The sequence below is a fragment of the Scyliorhinus torazame genome, chromosome 13 (genome assembly GCF_047496885.1).
Source record: "Scyliorhinus torazame isolate Kashiwa2021f chromosome 13, sScyTor2.1, whole genome shotgun sequence".
NCBI classification, from domain to species: Eukaryota; Metazoa; Chordata; class Chondrichthyes; order Carcharhiniformes; family Scyliorhinidae; genus Scyliorhinus; species Scyliorhinus torazame.
The window spans coordinates 210,600,929-210,613,488 of record NC_092719.1 but is presented as its reverse complement, the minus strand read 5'-3'; the positions used below and the strand labels follow the sequence as shown (position 1 = coordinate 210,613,488).

Sequence of the window (12,560 nt, the reverse complement as noted above, 5' to 3'; positions counted from 1 at the left end):
CCTCCCTCCTACACCAGCTGTTTAGCCACGTGTTTGTCTGCTCTATCTTCCTATTTCTAGCCTCACTGGCACGTGGCACAGGGAGTAATCCCGAGATTACAACCCTCGAGGTCCTGTCTTTTAACTTTCTGCCTAGCTCCCTGAACTCCTGCTGCAGGACCTCATGCCTCTTCCTGCCTATGTCGTTATTACCAATATGTACAACGACCTCTACCTGTTTGCCCTCCCCCTTCAGGATTCCCTCTACCCGTTCGGAGACATCCTGGACCCTGGCACCAGGGAGGCAACATACCATCCTGGAGTCTCTTTCACGTCCACAGAAGCGCCTATCTGTTCCCCTGACTATAGAGTCCCCTATAACTATTACTCTTCTGCGCTTTGACCCTCCCTTCTGAACATCAGAGCCAGCCGTGGTGCCACTGCTCTGGCTGCTGCTGTTTTCCCCTGATAGGCTATCCCCCCCGACAGTATCCAAAGGGGTATACCTGTTCGAGAGGGGGACAACCACAGGGGATTCCTGCACTGACTGCCTGCCCTTTCTGGTGGTCACCCATTTCTCTGCCTGCACCTTGGGTGTGACCACACTTACATAACCAGGGGTCATGGTTTGAGGATATGGGGTAAACCTTTGAGGACTGAGGCGAGGAGAAATTTCTTCACCCAGGGAATGGTGAATCTGTGGAATTCACAACTGCAAAACGTTGTTGAGGCCAAAACGTTGTGTAATTTAGATACAATTCTTGGGGTTAAAGGGATCAAGAGATATGGGGGGGGGGGGGGGGGGGGAAAGAGGAGAAAATCAGGGTAGTGAACTTGATGATCAGCCTTGATCGTAATGAATGGCAGAACAGACACAGAGTCGAATGGCCTCCTCCTGCTTCTATTTTCTATGTTTCTATGTAGAACTCAGGCGAATGCACTGGGGGCATGGGTTCAAATCTCACTGGCAGAATTTGAATTCAATTAAAATCTGGAATATAAAGCTAGTCTCAGTAATGGTGACCATGACAATTATCATCCATTGTCCTTTAGGGGAGGAAAACCTGCCATCCTTACCTGGTCTTGTCTATATGTGACCCACAAATATCTTTACCTCATGGAAGAAAAAAGAAAATAAATAGTCAGGGGGAAGTACCCTGGGAGGCCTTAGCATCGACGTTTTAAATATTCTTTCAAAGAATGGGGGTGTTTTGGGCTTGAGCTGAATTTGTTTCCCATTCCTTACTGACCACAAACAAAGTGCTGAGGCCACAATTATTCACAATATATATTAATGACTTAGAGGAGAGAAGTGAATGAACTATTGGCAAGTTTGCGGATGACAGTAAAATGGGTGGGAAGGCAAATGGTGAGGATGACACAGAATCTACGGAGAGACATAGACAGGTTAGGTGAGTGGGCAAAAACATGGCAGATGAAATATAATGTAGGAAAATATGAAGTTATGCACTTTGGTAGAAAGAATAAAGGAGCTGAATATTATCAAAATGGAGAGGGATTTGGGTAGTCTGGTGTATAAATCACAAAACATCATGCAAATTCAGCAGGTAATTAAGAAGGCAAATGGAATGTTGACCTTTATTTCAACGGGAATGGAGTAAAAAATAGGGAAGTGCTGCTGAAACTATACAAGGCATTAGTTAGACCACACCTAGGATACCGTGAACAGTTTTGGGCTCTGTGTCTGAAGAAAGATATACTGGCATTAGAAGCATTCCAGAGAACATTCACGCGGTTGATCCCGTGTATGGGGGGGATTTTCATACGAGGAGGGGTTGAGTAGATTGGGCCTGTACTCATTGGAGATTAGGAGAATGAGAGGTGACCTTATTGAGACATATCGGATTCTCAGAGGGCTTGACAGGGTAGATGGTGAGAGGATGTTTCTTTTTGCGAGTGAGTCTAGGACCAGAGGGCATAATCTCAGAGTAAGAGGTTATCCATTTAAGACAGAGATGAGGAGGAATTTCTTCTTTCAGAGGGTAGTAAATCTGTGGAATTCCTTACCGCAGAGAGCTGCAAATGTTGGGTCACTACGTATGTTCAAGGTTGAGATAGACAGATTTTTGATCAGTAAGGGGGTGAAGAGTTATGGGGATAAGGCAGGAGAGTGGAGCTGAGGATTATCATCCAACAATGATCTCATTGAATGGTGGAGCAAACTCAATGGGCTGGCTGGCCTACTTCTGCTTCTACACCTTATGACTGGCTTGCTAGGTGATTTCAGAGGGCAATTCAGAGTCTAGAGTCACATACATTGCTGAGCATCTGTAGTCAGACCAGGCAAGGTCGGCAAATTTTCTTCTCATGACATTAGGGAGAATAACTATCTATTCGAGATTAATTAATTGAACTTAAGTTGGAACCCATGTCCCCAGAGCATTATCACATGATTGTTAAGGCGCAAAAAGAGGCTATTTGGCCCATCATGCCTGCACCAGCTCTCCAAATGAGCATTATGACTTTGTACCATTCCCCTGCCTGCACATAGAAACATAATCATCTAATACCTTCTTGGATGCCTCGATTGAAACTACGTCTATCACATTTCCAGGCAGTGCATTCCAGAGGTGAACAACTCGTAGTGTGAAAGTTTTCTCTCTCAACGCATTGGCTTCTTTCGCAAATCACCAACATCTGTGCCCTCTCGTTCTTGAACCTTTTATGAATGGGAACAGTTTCTCCCCATCTATTCTGTCCAGCCCCCTCATAATTTGAACATCTCTATCAAATCTCCTCTTCGCCTTATTCGTTCCAAGGAGAACAGTCCCAACCTATCCAATCGATTCTCATAAACTGATGTTTCTCATCCCTGGAACCATTCTTATGAACCTCTTCTGCACTCTCTCCAATGTGTTCACATCCTTCCTATAGTGTGGCACCCAGAACTGTATTTCACAATATTTCAGCCGAGGTCTAACTAGTGTTTTGTGTAAGTTCAGCATAACCTCCTTGGTCTTCTATGCCTTTATTAATAAAGCCTAGAACACGATATACTGTTATGGTCTCTCTACCTGTCCTGCTACCTTAAATGATCTGCGCGCATAGATACCCAGGTCCTTCTGCTCCTGCACCCCCTTAAGAAATTTATTTTATATTGTCTCTCTGTGCTCCTTCTACCAAAATGCATCACCACACACTTTTCCGCACTGAACTTCATTTGCCATCTATCTGCCAACTCCACTAACTTGTCTAATTCCTTTTGAAGTTCTGCACTCTCCTCCTCGCTGTTCACAATACTTCTAAGTTTTGTATCATCTGCAAACTTTGTTTCCTGCATACTAAGATCTAGATCATTATATATATATCAGGAAAAGCAAGAGTCCCAATAGCAGCCCCTGAGAAACACCAGTACAAACCTTCCTCCAGCCCCCTAAAAAAATCCATTGACCATTACTCTCTGCTTCCTATTATTCAGCCAATTTTGTATCCATGTTGTTACTGTCCCTTTTAGTTCATGAGCTATAATGTTTCTCAAGTCTGTTGTGTGGCACTGTATTGAATGCCTTCTGAAAGTCCATGTACATTGCATCAACAGCATCATCCTCATCAACCCTCTGTTAGCTCCTCAAAAAACTCCAGTGTGTTAGTTAAACACGATTTCACCTGAAGAAATCAATGCTGGTGGGTATACAGGACAGGGTAGTTTCCAGAACATGGATGGGAGAGGGGAATGTATCAGATATCTACCAAGTCACTTCCGGTTGCGGCTATGCGGAGCTAAGTTGCACGTTCGGCAGCTCCCGCCAGAAACGGACTTTGGGGCTCCTTTTAGGGGCCCCACCGGCATTTGTTCGACGGTTCCCAGTGTGGGAAGGTGACAGAACGATTTCCCTGCACTGTATGGATTGGACCAGGAGTGGAGTGGTGAAAAAAGTGATTATGGTGCAGCGAAAAGTGGGCGGGAGAAAAACCAAGATGGCGGCGGGTGAGACCAGGCAGCGTGGGCGCAGTGGTCACAAGAGCAGCGTTGCTTTACGGAATTGAAAGCAGAGCTGCTGGAGCCGATGAAGGCTTTGATCAACAAGCTGGTCGAGACCCAGAAGGCCCAAGGGGTGGCAATCCGGGAGGTGCAGCAGAAGGCCTCGGAGAATGAGGACGAGATATTGGGCCTGGCGGTGAAGGTAGAGGCGCTGCATAAGAAATGGAGGGACTACTTAAGGAGTGACGAAGCCTCCAAGCCGAGTACGACCTGTTGACCACCAAGAAGGCAGAGGTGCAGTGGAGGAAAGTGCAAGGGGCGGTGTATGAGTACGGGGAGAAGGGTAGCCGGATGTTGGCACACCAGCTTCGGAAGCGGAAAGCAGTGAGGGAGATTGGGGGAGTTAGGGATAACGGGGGGAACACGGTGCGGAGTGCGGTGGGAATAAATTGGGTATTTAGAGTCTTTTATGAGGGGCTGTATAGGTCTGAGCCCCTGACGGAGGAGGGGGGGGATGCGTCGATTTTTGGATCGGCTGAGGTTCCCGAGGGTGGAGGAGGAGCAGGTGGCTGGGCTTGGGGCACCGGTAGGGCTGGAGGAGCGGACTAAGGGGCTGGGGAGTATGCAGGCAGGGAAGGCACCGGGGCCAGATGGGTTCCTAGTGGAATTTTACCGGAAGTACATGGGTCTGCTGGGCCCTTTACTAGTGAGGACTTTCAATGAGGCAGGGGGGAGGGGGGGCCCTGCCCCAGAGATCAGGGCGCTGATCTTGAAGTGGGACAAGGACCCATTACAGTGTGGGTCGTATAGGCCAATCTCGCTCCTCAACGTGGACATGAAGCTGTTAGCGAAGGTGTTGGCTACCAGAATTGAGGACTGTGTCCTGGGGTGATTCACGAGGACCAGACGGGCTTTGTGAAGGGAAGGCAGCTGAATACCAATGCGCGGAGGCTCCTTAACGTAATCATAATGCCTGCAGTGGAGGGGGAAGCGGAGATAGTGGTGGCGATGGACGCGGAGAAGGCCTTCGATAGGGTGGAGTGGGGGTACCTTTGGGAAGTGTTGAGCAGGTTTGGGGTCGGGGAGGGGTTCATTATCTGGGTTAGGCTACTTTACGAAGCCTCGGTGGTGAGTGTGGCCACGAATCGGAGGAGGTTGGAATACTTTCGGCTGTACCGGGGGACGAGGCAGGGGTGCCCCCTATCCCCCTTGCTATTTGCATTGGCAATTGAGCCTTTGGCTATGGCTTTAAGGGAGTCCAGGAACTGGAGGGGGCTGGTCGGGGTTGGGGGGGGGGGGGGGGCGGGTATTGTTGTATGCCGATGACCTGCTACTGTATGTGGTGGATCCAGCGGCGGGGATGCCGGAGGTGATGCGGATCCTCAGGGAGTTTGGGGACTTTCCCGGGTATAAGCTCAACGTGGGGAAGAGTGAGCTCTTCGTGATACACCCAGGGAAGGGGGATAGACGAACTTCCATTGAAGAGGGCGGAAAGGAGTTTTCGGTACCCGGGGATCCAGGTGGCCAGGAGCTGGGGGGGCCTACACAAGCTCAACTTGACGCGACTGGTGGAGCAGATGGAGGAGGAGTTTAAAAGGTGGGATATGTTGCCACTGTCGTTGGCGGGTAGGGTGCAGTCGGTGAAAATGACGGTGCTCCCGAAGTTCTTTTTTGTATTCCAGTGCCTCCCCATCCTGATCCCGAAGGCCTTTTTTAAGCGGGTCAGCAGGAGCATCATGGGATTTGTGTGGGCAAAAAAGACCCCGAGCGTGAGTAGGGACAGAGGAGGGTTAGCGTTGCCTAATCTGTGTGCTTACTACTGGGCTGCCAATGTGGCGATGATACGCAAGTGGGTCATGGAGGGGGAAGGGGCGGCGTGGAAGAGGCTGGAGATGGCGTCCTGTGTGGGCATGAGTCTGAGAGCGCTGGTGACAGCACCGCTGCTGCTCCCACCGACAAGGTACACCACGAGTCCGGTGGTGGCTGCGACTCTGAAACTTTGGGGGCAGTGGAGACGCCATAGGGGTGAGGTAGAGGCTTTGGTTTGGTCCCCAATCCGAGAGAACCATCGGTTCGACCCGGGGAGAATGGATGGAGGGTTCCTGAACTGGCACAGGGCAGGAATTAGAAGGATGGGGGACCTGTTTATAGATGGGACGTTTGCGAGCCTTGGGGCGCTGGAGGAAAAATTTGGGCTTCCCCCAGAAATGCCTTCAGGTACATGCAGTTAAGGGCATTTGTAAGACGGCAGGTGAGGGAGTTCCAGCTGCTTCCAGCATGTAGGATGCAGAATAGGGTGCTCTCGGGGGTGTGGGTTGGAGAAGGCAAGGTCTCGGCGAACTACCAGGAGATGCAGGAAGAGGAGGAGACCCCAGTGGAGGAGCTAAAGGGTGAATGGGAGGAGGAGCTTGGGGAGGAGATAGACGAGGGTACGTGGGTGGATGTCCTGGGTAGGGTTAATTCTTCCTCCTCTTGCACCAGGCTTAGCCTGATACAATTTAAGGTTCTTCACAGAGCACATATGAAATGAAATGAAAATCGCTTATTGTCACAAGTAGGCTTCAAATGAAGTTACTGTGAAAAGCCACTGTGAAAAGCCCCTAGTCGCCACATTCCGGCACCTGTTCGGGGAGGCTGGTACGGGATATGCGGGGTACGGGCATATGACAGGGGCGAGGCTGAGCAGGTTTTTTTGGGGGGGGAAGACAGGTGTGTGAGGTGCTCGGGGAGCCCAACAAATCATGCCCATATGTTCTGGGCGTGCCCTGTGCTGGATGGGTTCTGGAGGGGTATTGCGAGGACGGTGTCCAAGGTGGTGAACACCAGGGTTAAGCCGAGCTGGGGATTAGCATTATTTGAGGTATCGGACGAGCTAGGAGTGCAGGAGGCGAAAGAGGCCGGTATTCTGGCCTTTGCGTCCCTGGTAGCCCGGCGGAGGATTCTGCTACAGTGGAAAGATGCGAGACCCCCAAGCGTGGAAGCCTGGATCAACGACATGGCAGGATTCATTAAATTGGAGAGGGTGAAATTTGCCTCGAGAGGGTCTGTGCAAGGGTTCTTCAGGCGGTGGCAACCGTTCCTAGACTTTCTAGCGGAGCGTTAGGAGGTGGTCAGCAGCAGCAGCAGCAGCAACCCGGGGGGGGGGGGGTGGTGTACGTGTGTTTACTACTGCGTTTATTATTGCTTAATGGGGGGTTTGTATATTGGGGGAATTTGTGGTGTAGTTGTAAGATGTTTATTTAAGTGTTCTTTGTTTTTCTTTTTTCCGTAAAAGGGGGGGGGGGTTGTTGAAAATATGTAAAAATTTGAATAAAAATATATATTTTTTAAAGGTATCTACCAAGTACTTATGGAGGCGGAGGAAACTCCGATAGAGGAACTAAAGGGCAAGTGGGAAGATGAGCTAGGGGGAGAGATAGAGGCAGGTCTATGGGCGGATGCCTTAAGCAGGGTTAACATATCCTCATCATGTGCCAGGCTTAGCCTGATACAATTTAAGGTAGGTCACCGGGCACACATGACGGTGGCCCGGATGAGCAAGTTTGTTGGGGTAGAGAACAGGTGTGCGAGATGCGCGAGAGGCCCGGCAAATCATGTTCACATGTTCTGGGCATGCCCAAAGCTTAGGTTTTGGCAGGGTTCTTCTAAGGCTATGTCCATGGTACTTAAAACACGGGTGATGCAGAGTCCAGAGGTGGCGATCTTTGGAATGGCGGAAGAGCCGGAAGTCCAGGGGTCGAGAGAGGCTGATGTTTTGGTAGCCCGGAGACGGATACGGTTAATGTGGAGGGACTCGATGCCCCCAAAATTAGAGACCTGGGTTAGTGACATGGCTGGGTTTCTCAGTCTTGAGAAAATAAAGTTTGCCCTAAGAGGGTCAATGTTGGGGTTCGTCCGGAGGTGGCAACTGTTCGTCGACTTTCTCGGAGAAAATTAAAATGTCATCAGAGGCAGAAATCTAGAAGGTGGGGTGTTTAGGCTATTGTTTCATTATTGGGGGTGCATAGCACGGGATAGGGATGGAAATGTTTTATGTACCATGTTTATGTTGCTGTTATTGTTATTATTATAAAAACTACAAATACCCTAATAAAATGTTTTTTTTTTAAAAAGAATCAATGCTGGCTCTTACTAATCAACCCACATTTTTCCATGTGGCTAATAATTCTATTCCGAACAGTTGTTTCCAGAGCTTGTCCACCACTGATGTTAAACTGACTGGCCTGTAATTGCTGGGGCAATCTTTACAATATATTTTGAAAAAGAGCAGAACATTTGTAGTTCTCCACTCCTCTGGCACCTCCCAGAGTCTTAAAACTGGAAGATTTCGGCCACGCATCTGTAATTTCCATTCTGAATTCCTTCAATATCCGTGAATGCATCTCATCTGGTCCCAATGCCTTGTCAACTTTAAGTACTGACAGTCTGTTCAACATTTCGTCCTTGGTCAATTTTGAAATCCTTCTAGGGGCAGAGCTTCTAGTCAGTCGCCATAGACATTAGCCTAAGCCTCTGGATTATTAGCCAGTGACATTGCCACTATGCAATCATCTCCCTCTTAAGTCTCATGGCATCAGGCCAAACACAGGTAATGTAATCTTTTGCTGCTTTTCACTTATCTACTGCCCTCCTTCAATTGCTGAATCTGGGTTCCTCAACATTGAACACTACTTGGAAGAAGCAATGAGGGCAACAATGACACAGAACGGACTCTAGATGGGGAACAAAGACCTTTACCAAGAGTGGTTTGGCCTTGACTGACTGAACCCAGAAAGAAATATCTGCCTGATTGGGCTTGCAGCAGGTGGGAAGCAAACCAACGAAGAAGGAAAAGTCTACATGGCCGCATCCTCACAAATGTATCAAATGCAGATGCATTTGCCTGTTGGCGGTAGTGATAGAAGTGAGCGAGGGCTCATAACATTGAAGACACTGTGCTAAATGGGATAGATTCAGATCTAGCAACTCAAAATTAGCCAACCATAAGCCGCGCGCTGTTGCCATCAACAGCAAAACTCTATTCAACCGCAATTTGTTCCCTCATGGTTCAGCATACCACTCACTCTACCAATACCACCAAGCCAGGGGACCAACCCGGATTCAATGAGGAGTATAAGGAAAGATTGCTCAGAACATCACCAGATGGACCTGAAAATGAGATGCCAAGTAGGCAAAAGAACATGGGATGCTACAGGCACAGCTAAACAATATTACTGGATGGATCAGATCAAAGGTATCCTGCATATCCAGTTATGAATGGTCGAGAACAATTAAATAACTGACCAGAGAATGAAACTCCACAAACAACCCCATCATTAATGATGGGGGAGCTCAGCATCTCAGTGTTAAAAAAAAGGATGAAGCATTTACAGCCATCTTCAACCAGAAGTGCCTAATTGATGGGCAATCTCAGCCTCATCCTGATATCCCCAGCTCACGGATATAAGGTTTCAACTAATTTAAGTTGCTTCATATGACACAAAGAACATCACCAGATGGTGAAGGGCACTGGATACAGCAAAAGTGATGGACCTTGACAACATTCAGTAGAACAGGAGACTTCATATTTAAAATGAGTCCTTGCCCACAAAGCCATTCTAGTACAACTACAACACTGGCATCTTCCCGATGTGGAACATTTCCCAGGTATGTCCAGACTGCTAAAAGCTGGACAAATCCAAAATGGCCAATTACCGTAGGTTTACCCTGTATCATCAGCAAAGTCATGGAAGGTTGTCATCAACAGTGCTAAAAAAAAAAAAACAGCATTTACTAGCAATAACCTATCTTAGTTTGGATTCCACCAGAGTTACGTGGTCCCAGGCTTCACTACAGCCTTGCTTCAAATATAAACAACAGAACTGAAATTCCAGAGACCAGGTGAAAGTAATTGCCCTTGACATTTAAGACATTGAAGTGAATAGAAAATGGAAAATGCTCTCCACTGGTTGGAGTCAGTCCTGGCACAAAGGAAGGTGTGGTAGTTGAAGGTCAATCATCTCAGCCACAAGACATCCTTGCAGGAGTTCCTCGGGGTAGTTAATGTCTCAAGCCCAACCATCTTCAGCTGCTTCTTTCTTAAAAAACAATTTTTTTTCCAATTAAGGGGCAATTTAGCGTGGCCAATCCACCTACACTGCACATCTTTGTGGATTGTGGGGGTGAGACCCACACAGATTAGAGGCTAGGGACGATGCAGACATACTAGTTAAAGAGAAGGACTGTGAAATATTGGGTACAATAAGCATAGAGAGGGAAAGTACTGGAGGGACTGGCATCCTTGAAGGTGGGCCAGGCCCTGGGTCACTGTCCGTGTGGAGTTTGCACATTCTCCCAGTGTCTGCATGGGTTTCGCCCCCACAAACCCAAAGATGGGCAGGGTAGGTGGATTAGCCATGCTAAATTGCTCCTTAATTGGAAAAAACAATTGGGTACTCTAAATTTTTTTTTAAAATCCTTGAAGGTGGATAAACATCGAGGGTCAGATGGAATGTATCCGAGCCTGTTGAAGGAAGTCACGTAGGAAATAGCGCATGCTGTGAAGATCACTTTTTTTTTAAAATTAATTTACGGGATGTGGGCATCACTGGCTAGGCCAGCATTTATTGCCCATCCTAGTTGCCGTTCAGAAGGTGGTGGTGAGTTGCCTTCTTGAACCACTGCAGTCCTTAGAATCATAGAATTTACAGTGCAGAAGGTGGCCATTCGGCCCATTGAGTTTGCACCGGCCCTTGGAAAGAGCCTTGAGGTACAGTTACGCCCACTGTACTGATAGGGAGGGAGTTCCAGCAACAATGAAGGAACGGCGATATATTTCCATCAGGATGGTGATTGACTTGGAGGCGAACCCCCAGGTATCTGCTGTTCTTGTCCTTCTAGATGGTAGTGGTCGTGGGTATGGAAGATGTTGTCTCAGGAACCTGGCTGAGTTACTGCAGTGCATCTTGTAGATGGTAGACACGGCTGCCACGGTTTGGTGGTGGAGGGTTTGAATGTTTGTGGAAGAAGGAGCAATCAAGCAGGCTTCTTTGTCCTGGATGGTGCCGAGCTTCTGAGTGTTGTTATAGCTGAAATCATTCAGGCAAGTGGAGCATATTCCATTACACTCCTGACTTGTGCCTTATAGATGGTGGACAGGCTTTGGGGGATCAGGAAGTAAGTTACTCCCCGTAGGATTCCTATCCTTTGACCTACTGTGGTAGCCACAGTATTAATGTGGCTAGTCCAATTCAGTTTCTGATCAATGGTAACCATCAGGATGCTGATTGTGGGGGATTCAGTGATGGTAATGCCATTGACTGTCAAGGGCCGATGGTTAGATCCTCTCTTGCAGGAGATGGTCATTGCCTGGCACTCATGTGGCGCCAATATAATTTGTCACTTGTCAGCCTAAACCTGGATCTTGTCCAGGTCTTACTGCATTTGGTAATGGATTGCTTCAGTATCTGAGGAGTCGCGAATGGTGCTGAACTTTGTGCAGTCATCTGCAAACATCCCCACTTCTGACCTTATGATGGGACTGAGGTCACTGATGAAGCAGCTGAAGATGGTTGGGCCTAGGACACTACCCTGAGGAATTCCTGCAATGATGTCCTCAAACCACCACAAGTCTTCCTTTGTGCAAGGTATGCCCCCAACCTGTGGAGAGTTTTCCCCTGATTTCTATTGATTCCATTTGAGCTAGGACTCCTGAATGCTATACTCGGTCAAATGCTACCTTGATGTCAAGGGTGGTCACTTTCACCTCGCCTCTGGTATTCAGCACTTTTGTCTATGTTTGAACCAAGGCTGTAATGAGGTCAGGAGCTGCGTGACCCTGGCGGAACCTAAACTGAGCACCTGTGAGCAGGTCATTGCTGATTAAGAGCTGCTAGATAGCACTGCTGATGACTTCTGTCATCACTTTGCTGAGGATGGGAGAGTAAACCGAGAGGGTAATAATTGGCTAGGTTACAGTTGTCCTGTTTCTTGTGTATAGGACACACCTGGGTAATTTTCTACATTGTCAGGTAGATGTCAGTGTTGCAGCTGTATTGGAATAGCTAGGCTATGCAGCACGTTCTCGAGCACAGGACTTCAGTACTATTGCCGGAATAGTGTCAGGGCCCACAGCCTTTGCAGTATCAAGTGCTTCAGCCTTTTCTTGGTATCATGTGGAGTGAATCAAGTGAATTGGCTGAAGACTGACATCTGTGATGCTGGAGACCTCAGGAGGAGGCCGAGATGGATCATCCACTCAGCACTTCTAGCTGAAGATTGTTGCGAATGCCTCAGCCTTGTCTTTTGCACATATGTGCTGGGCTCCTCCAGCATTTAGGATGGGGATATTTGTGGAGCCTCCTCCTCCAGTGAGTTGTTCAATTGTCCACCATCATTCATGGCTGGATGTAGCAGGACTGCAAAGCTTACATCTGATGCAGCTGTTGTAGAATTGCTTAGCTCTGTCTATTACGTGCTGCTTATTCTGTTTGGCACACATGTAGTCCTGTGTTGACACCTCATTTTTCGATACGCCTGATGTTACTCCTGCCATGCTCTTCTGCACTCTTTCATTGAACCACGGTTGATCCCCTGGCTTGGTGGTAACGGTGGAGTGAAGGATATGCTGGGCCACAAGGTTGCAAATTGTGGTTGAATA

At 48.1% G+C, this 12,560-nt stretch overlaps 1 protein-coding gene across 1 annotated transcript in view; it reads right to left on the bottom strand.

The window, feature by feature from the left end:
* Nucleotides 1–12,560, bottom strand: part of LOC140388585 (transmembrane prolyl 4-hydroxylase-like) — a 101,263-nt gene that overhangs the window by 54,374 nt on the left and 34,329 nt on the right.